This window comes from Delphinapterus leucas, chromosome 13 (genome assembly GCF_059928025.1).
Source record: "Delphinapterus leucas isolate spDelLeu-1000000601 "Yukka" chromosome 13, BTC_Dleu_Yukka2, whole genome shotgun sequence".
In the NCBI taxonomy this organism is placed as follows: domain Eukaryota; kingdom Metazoa; phylum Chordata; class Mammalia; order Artiodactyla; family Monodontidae; genus Delphinapterus; species Delphinapterus leucas.
This window is the reverse complement of record NC_143141.1, coordinates 40648282-40656983: the sequence shown is the minus strand read 5'-3', so window position 1 is coordinate 40656983 and position 8702 is coordinate 40648282.

Below are 8702 nucleotides of genomic sequence, written 5' to 3'. Positions count from 1 at the left end.
TGTCCTGTGTGCCAGGCTACATGTTAAAAGTTGAGGATTCAGCGATGCACAAGACAGAAATAGTCCCTGCTCTGTTGAAGCTGACGTTATAATAGGGAAGACAGACCACATCCATCCCCACAGCAACATGCTAACAAACAAATTTTAAAAATACTTGCCAGTTGGGATAAGTGGTATAAAGGAAACAGATAAGGGGCTGAGCCAGAGAAATAACAAGAAGAAAACAGTTTGTTAGATGGGGAAGGTGACATTTAAGCACAAATTCAGCCTCTAAAGATGTCTACTTGCCACCATTGGGAGTATTCAGATGAATACATTTTAATTTTGGAGAACAATTTTGAAGCCCGAGTGGGGGCACAGCCTACTTTCCCCACAGCAAATTTTCTTTCTGTAGGATATGAAAGTGTGACCCTAATCAACAAAGTGGCTTCAAATGTGATACCTCAGTTACCATAAATAATCTGATAGCAAATAAGTTGTATCTCACTTGGCAGCCCTGACCAACTGATAGCAGCCCTTTCTTTTTTTTCTTTTGGATTAAACAAACATACACACAATTTTCTCCCCAGACGGTAGAGCTGTCTGACATCTCGACTGTCCCATTTGCAAGGCCCCAGGACCTTTAATCCTTCATCTACTGAGGCTCTCAGAGCCACCTGGGAGATGTCCTGGAGGTCCCCAATACTACAGAGGTAGTAGCACTTCATGCTATGTCCAGTACTTGCAGGACAGCATCAGCACCCTGTTTAGGTTCTCAAACACCTTCTCCAGGATGATGCCAATGGTCTTGAGAGAGATTCTGAGTCTGTGCCCTGGCTTCATGGGAAACCATGCTGAGAACCATTAATGATGTCTGCTAAGGGCTTGGAATGGGGTCACATAATGTCAGTTTGCCCATTATTGGAGATGTTAAGTTTGATCACTAGGTTAAGCTGGTGTCTGACAGATTTCTCCATTGTACAGGCACCCTTCTTCCTAAAGAGTATTAAGAAATACTCTGTGGGGTAACATTTTGAGATTATGTTAATTTTCTGTTCTCCAACAATATTTCACTGCCAAATGACTTGCCCAAGTTCATAGCTAATGAGTCACAGAACTGTGACAGGAGTTCTATGTCTCCAACTCCCAGCCCTGACAACTTCCACTCCACTGTGCTGGTTCCATACATTAGCATGTGAACATTTCAGGTAGGATATGAAGAAGTCAGGGTTTCTAAAGACTCTAAGATAATCTAGGTGCTATTTAGACCTTCATAGTTTATTAAATGCATTGAAAAATAAAAGTTTCATTAGAAACTCCTATTTTGTGGGAAATAATTAGATTTCCCTTAATGTGGCTAAGGAAGCAATAAATGGTAACACTGCTAGATAGATGAATTGTTGCTATTACTATTCAAAAGGGACAGACAGATATTGTGGCCAATTCTCCTGCCCCCAAATATTCTTAAGCAGGTTTGGATCCTGTTTCCTCTGCCCTTCTTCACTTAGAATTTTTGTTTTTTGGCTGTGCTGCTCAGCTTGAGGGATCTTAGATCCCTGATCAGGGATCAAACCCGGCCCCGGCAGTGAAAGCACAGAGACCTAACCACTGCACTGCCAGGGAATTCCCTGCCCTTCTGCACTCTGAATACCAGTATAGATTTGTTGGATAAAAGACTGTGCTGAGTGTGAGTACCAGTATCTTTCTTTAGAATCATTAACTGTAACTATAAATCAGATGGATTTATGTTCATTTCATTTCTTAAACCACACTGTGGTGGTTTTTATATGAATCGAATTCCTATTGTTGAGTCTTTCTAAACATCAGAAGCTGTCCCAAAGACTTCCTGTGGTAGTATAGTCCATGGGGTAATTGTATTAGGATAATAGGGTTGAAACATTTCATAATTTAATGAGTTTGTAGATTTCTTATTCCCAGAATTAAAAAAGAACCTCTATGAATGTCAAATTCCATAATTATCTGACAGAACAGAATTTGGCTCTATTTAACCAACTGGCATACTCTCCATAGACAACAACATGGCTTGATTAATATAAAGAGCCCATTTCCCACACCCCTCCACTCAGGCATCAGAAATTCATTAAATATAAAGCCTTACATAATTCTGTAAAGAAGCTCACTTCTCTGCAGTTTCTCTAGCTTTAAATTAGATATTAAAGAAGAAATATCATTCTTTAGGTGCAGGCTTTCATCTTTCCCTGAAATGGAGTGGCTGGTTATGGTCCAGCACACAAACTGGCTTGGGTTTGATGGAATTTAGTTAATAATAATAATAATAAAATACAAAGTCCCCTTGGTGTTAAGTTAACAAGCAAATTCTGGGGAGACAGATGAGAATAGGATGTGGATCTAGTCTATAAGTAGCCTAGGCCTTGAAGATTCCTTCTGGCACTAGGTACACACATTTGCGTTTCTTTGGATTAGAAACATAAAAGCATAATTTGTGCCTTTAATTAAATTTTTTTTCCAGTAGAACTCTTGCCAAATGACCAAAGAAACATAGAGCTGGATAGAAACAATAGCTGACATTTATGTTCTAGGTGTTTTACATGAATATTGTTTAACCCTCACAAACAACCCTTTAAGAAGGTACAATTATTATTTTCCTTCTTTGAAAGATGAAGAAACCGGAGCCCAAAAAGTTTAGGCAACATCCCATAGGATAATCTGGCTTGCAAACACAAACAAAGAGTAAGACTGCAGAGTCTGAGATCCTGAGGTCCCGAAGATAGGCCCTATCGCCTCCCAAACTCTGCTGCCTCTCCATGGAGGGGTAGGGAGACTTACAGTGCTTTTCACAGGAAGACTGCTAAGTGCTTCTCTTGAATATTATGATTATTTTCCACAGCAATCCTTTCATGCAGCTTATAAGCCAAGAACTGGGGGTCCATCAAATGGAAAGTGACTTGTGTAAGACATTCCCTGTGTTCCTGGGAGATCCTGGCAGAAGGCGAAGAGGCTCTTACCATTACTCCTGGGAATTCACCAATGGCTAGTACTCCTCCCAACTCCTCATTGTGAAAGACAAACAGCATCCGTCCTAGTTGGAGTGTACTCATTTGATACTTGTTCTGTATTTCTCCCTAGTGGCCAACATTCCTGGCAAGAGAAAAGGAAACCAGGATAATAACCATTGTAGAGTATGAAATTGCTTCTTATCTGAATCCATACTCTAAACCTCCTTCAGTGCTTTCATAAATCATCCCACACTGATAGAATTATTTTTTATGACTCATAGGTATATTTTACTTTTCCAGTTTTATCCTCTTTACTTTCAAGGAGAAGATTGGATGATGGAGAAGAAAGATTCACCCGCAGAGCTATGTTGGATTTTATTTAACCCAAACACATAGACTGTGGACTAAAAAAAAGAAATATGCCCAGCTTAGTGTTATGTATAAAAATACTTTTTAAAGTTTTACAGAATATAATCCAATGACAAAAGTCATTCACTTAACAAGAATTTATTGAGTTCTTTCTAGATATAAAGCACTGCAATAGGTGCTGAAGTACAAAAATAAATAAACCTCATCCCTGCCCTCAAGATGCTTATACTCTTGGGTGTAATATTGTGTGACCATTTGTCTGGGCCTGCCTGAGGCAGTCTTGGTTTACACCTGTTTCCCCAATGTAATTATAAACAATACTCTCTTTCACTCTCAAAAGTGTCCCAGCTTAGATGACAAATTGCATATACCCTAGCAAGAATATTTCCCACTAGATGATGTTTTTAAAATACTTGTAATTCTTGGATATACTATAAATAAAAAGTACAAACCGCAAAGCTGCAAAAAGTATACTGACACACTGTCTTCATTTTGGAATCACTATTCCTGTCTCTATATGTCAGTTGAAGTAAGTTCATTGGGAAAGTGTGGCATTTGGTCTTACATTATTTTTTAAAATGCAACTACTGTTCAATCTCTATTGAGAGTATGAAATATATTGGCTAGAAAACTTAAGAAGATGAGAGAATACTGCCATAAATGGAGATAATAATACGTATCATGCACTCAACCCCAGTTTTATAGGAGCCAGTTTTATAGGAGCCAAGGACACAGGGGCCCTCGGGGGCCAGGGAAGTGTCAGGTGGAGCAGAAAAAGCAACGGTTGGAGGCATTTGGGGTCACGAGCCTCTGATCTCAGAGTTCAAGGTGGCGTCTTTCCCTCTCTTGGACTCTTTGGTCTCTCTCCCATTCCTATACGTACTGAACTCATTAGTTTTTAAAGTCACCTGTGATGTACTTTTGTGAAAGGTTGGTGTCTGCAGAACTTCTAATTACACATTACTTTGTGTACTGTTGTCTGAATATGTATATGTACGTATTTTGATATTGAAGACAAGCTATTTTTAGTTTCCTTTTGGGTATGTTTGGAGAAACTCTTAACTGTGGCTATGCTGCTATGGAAACAGTATCCATGTATACTGACATGTTTACAATCGTTTAAAACACTATAAACTTTCTAGGGCAAAGGCAAACAGCTTACTTCCATCAAAGTTGCTCCCTGGTTTCCTTTTTTATTAGTTTATTTATTACTCTTAGACCCATGTTGGAATCTGTTTCATCTGTGACTGCATTAAAGAGCTGGTTTTTGCTGACGTGCATCATTTAATTGATTTCACATTCGTAACTACAGTAGCACTGAGAACAGATGAAAAGTTTACCCTGAAATCAGAAATATTCTTTGGCCTTGCTAGAAAGTGAGAATTAAATACCTCCTAGGCTCCCAAATGACAAAAATGGAATAATACCTCTTGAGGGTATGTTGACTATCTAGAATTTGCAAGTGTAGGATAATCATTTCAATGTAACTACTGTAATTATTATTTGTGTGTACAGAATGAATTTAAAGACTAGGCTAATTGCTTCAAAACATGTAAACCCAAAAAGGAGTTTTCTGGCTTATTCCAAGCATGGAGTAAAGTAGGTGGCTAAGAATCTTTACAATCTCTGGAAAAAGAATCTTAACAAAGCCACATGAACTGAAGTGAATAAGAACCATGTTTGTTTGAAAGTACCAGGAAAGTGATGTTTGGCAGGGTAGTTTTCCAGGAGTCAAAAAGTATTTTAAAGTGGAACCTGTAATTATGAATCATACAATAGTGTGTCCTGACTACATAAAAGGGCACATACTCTAGCAGAGCATATTTTATAGAATTTTAAACACAGAGTACTTACTCCTTTAAAAACTTCTCTTTTCCAAAATTTTATATCTATTTGGGGTAAGTATACAGTAAAGAAAGTTTTAGCTGTCATGAAGTCTACTTTCCTCTCTCTTCTACTAAAATCTCATTTTTGTCATCTTCCTGAAACCGTCATTTAAAATCACAGATCAAGGGGCTACCCTGGTGGTGCAGCGGTTAAGAATCCGCCTGCCAATGCAGGGGACACGGGTTTGAACCCTGGTCCGGGAAGATCCCACGTGCCGCGGAGCAACTAAGCCCGTGTGCCACAACTACTAAGCCTGTGCTCTAGAGACCGCAAGCCACAACTACTGAAGTCCGCGCACCTAGAGCCCGTGCTCTGCAACAAGAGAAGCCACTGCAATGAGAAGCCTACGCACCACAACGATGAGTAGCCCCCGCTTGCTGCAACTAGGGAAAGCCCGCGCGCAGCAACAAAGACCCAATGCAGCCAAAAATAAATAATAAATTAAGTAATTAAAAAAAAAACACCCAATGGAGTATAGTTGATTAACAGCTATACTCCAGTATAAAATAAAAATTAAAACAAAAAACAAACAGCCAGTGGAAGTCGTGCGGGAAGGGGCATGCTTTGTGGTGAGCTGGGACGTGGGCCTCAAGTGCACGTAGAGATCAGTGAGCCATAAGCCGACAGTCCCCATCCCCCTCCCTCCCAGGCCCCTTTCCAACAGTGTTTATATACTTTCTCTGCTCCCACTCATCAGCGGACATTCCATTCTAAGCCCTTCAAAGGGACAAGGTTTCTATGATTCTGTTTTTCTTCTTTGTGGGAAGGATTCCTCCCCGACAGGAGCTTAGCAGCAGCTAAGAAACGTGACCCCAAGGTCACATTCAAATTAGAACTCAGTAAAACCCCAGGGTTTGTTGCTTTCTGGCTCTAAAGGAAACTCAGAATGACAACGGTGGCTGGATATTCTACCGTAGGTATGGAGAGAGTTTATGGTGGTGGTGGGGGGGCTAACGGGATGGGAATCTGGGAAGAGTGGGTGTCAAGTGGCTCTGACAACTGGGTCCCTTTAGGGTTGCCCTCAGGATCAGGATGAAAAGGTGGAAGCGGGGTAGCAGCAGCAGTTTGGCTTAACACAGAGCACTCCCCAGACAGCCACTAATTGGCTTACTCCTTTCAGACGTCTCTTAAGAAGCAGATTTCCGTTTCTGTTCTGTTGCCTCTGAGGGGATTTCCCAAATTAACCTCCTCTAAGCTTTCTTGAGGGGCTGTTTTTGAGGGCTGGTTGGGAATTTCCCTCTTCTGACCAAACTGTTGCTGGGAGAGATTTATTGCTGATCTCCGTCTGGGGATTTTCTCACAGGCCTTTGCTACTTCCTGTTTCCCAGGAGTTTCTGCTCTCTGGGAACTGAAGAGCCATCGGGAGAAGGGGACAAACAGGCTTTAGGAAAAAGGAAAGAGGGCATGTTTGATACAATGTTACTCTTCTCCCCTCTTCCGGTTCTTTGCCATAGTGATACTGGATTTGAAGATCAGGCCCAGGGACCTTGCTGAGGGTTCAACTGGATTACACTAAACATTCCACAGGAACTTGGGTTGGACAGTGAAATCACAAATCACATGAATGACTGGTTTATTAGAGTAGCTTTCCTTTGTTGGGCATGGATGGAAATTCTTGTTAAAAGAAAGCATTAAAGAATCATCAGTCCTTTTACTTAATGGTAATACTCTACCACTTCTTGAGTGCTTTCTGTGTATCATGCATGGTGCTGGGAGTTTTGCATACATTTCTCATTTGATCCTGGCAACAACCCAGAGAAGTAGGCTTTATTAAGGCCCATTTAACAGATGAGCAAACCAAGGCTCTGAGACGTTAGGTAATTTAGCCACATTTTCCTGGCTGGTATTAGGAGAGCTCCAATTTTGTGGAACCCCAAAGCCTATATTCATTCAGCTATAAATTTGTCAACTTGAGATTCGTTTCATAGATCTTTGAGGTGCTATTACCAGCAGAGTAGTAGAAAGGATCCTGTATAGAAGCAGCCCCCCAAAACCAGGAGTGAAAATATTTTACGGGCAGTATCGACAGTTGTTAGCTTAGCTCTGTATGCCTGCCAGGCCCTTTTGCTGTATATTCACCATATTCACATCACCTGGAAAGTGATGCTGCTGACCTGGGAGTAGGAATCAATATATAAAAGAAGCTCCAATTGAACCAATTCATTAGTTGTTTCTCTTAGAGAACCCTCTACCTAACCACTGCTTTTCACCTTGCTATTTTCTGCCCTAGCTTTGTACATTTTATCAAGGTCCTTAGAAATAATTCCCCTGAGGACAGGTCCCAGAATATCTCTGACCCTGCTCTGGCCCAGGGAAAATAACATTCTTGATTGCTCTGAAGCTAGATTACTGTCTCTGTGTGCACGGGTATGTGTGTGTTTTCTTTTATGAGTTTCTCAGTGGGATAGATTATTAGCCACAGTTGACATTTGCGAAGTTCTCCATATACTTTCAGTTCCACCAGAGGAGTTATGAGTGAGGGTGAGGGTTCTGGGGGCAGTACCAGGACTGATATGGCAGATCCTGGGAGTTCCCAAGGGTCGGCGTGGACACCCCTTTCCCAATGCACACGTTGCTGCAGCATCTCCTCTCCAGGGTCTGCCTAGGAGGGCTCCTGACCATATCCTCTTCATCCAAATAGTGAACTCTGCTAGCTGCCAACTGTTGAGAGTTTACTAGTTGCCAAGTGATTTACCTGCCTTAACTGACTTGATCTTCACCCATGAAGGTAGACAAAATGATTCTCATTTATTTTACTGGTGAGGAAACCAAGTCCCCGGCAGGCTAATGATTGACCCAAAGCCGCCTAGTAAGTAATCTGAAAGACTGGGACTCAGATACTGGTCTGTCTGATTCCTAGTTATGGCTTTGTTGTGGGAGAGGGGAGTAAACCTTATTTATGTGTTTATTTATTTATATTGAGATATTATATTTGGTTCAGGTGTACAACATAATTCAATATTTTTATATATTATGAAATGATCACCAAAATAAGTCCAGTTACCATCTGTCACCATGCAAAGTTGTTACAATATTATTGACTATACTCCCTATGTGTACATTACATCCTTGTGACTTATTTATTATATAGATAAGTTTGTACCTCTTAATCCCCTTCACCTATTTTGTCCATTCCCCCACTCTCCTCCCCTCTGGCAACCACCAGTTTGTTCTCTGTATCTATAAGTCTGTTTCTGTTTTAATTTGCTTGTTTGTTTTGTTTTTTAGATTTCATATGTGTATACATATCTCACATCTTTTTTTATCTATCCATCTATTGATGGACACGTACATTGCTTCCATATCTTGGCTACTGTAAACAGTGCTTAAGTGAACATAAGGGCATGAGTTCTTTTTGAATTAATTTTCTTCAGATTAATACCCAGAAGTGAAATTGCTAGATGTTATGTATTTCTATTTTTAGGTTTTTAAGGAACCTCCATACTGTTTTGCATAGTGGCTGCACCAGTTTACATTTTCACCAAAAAC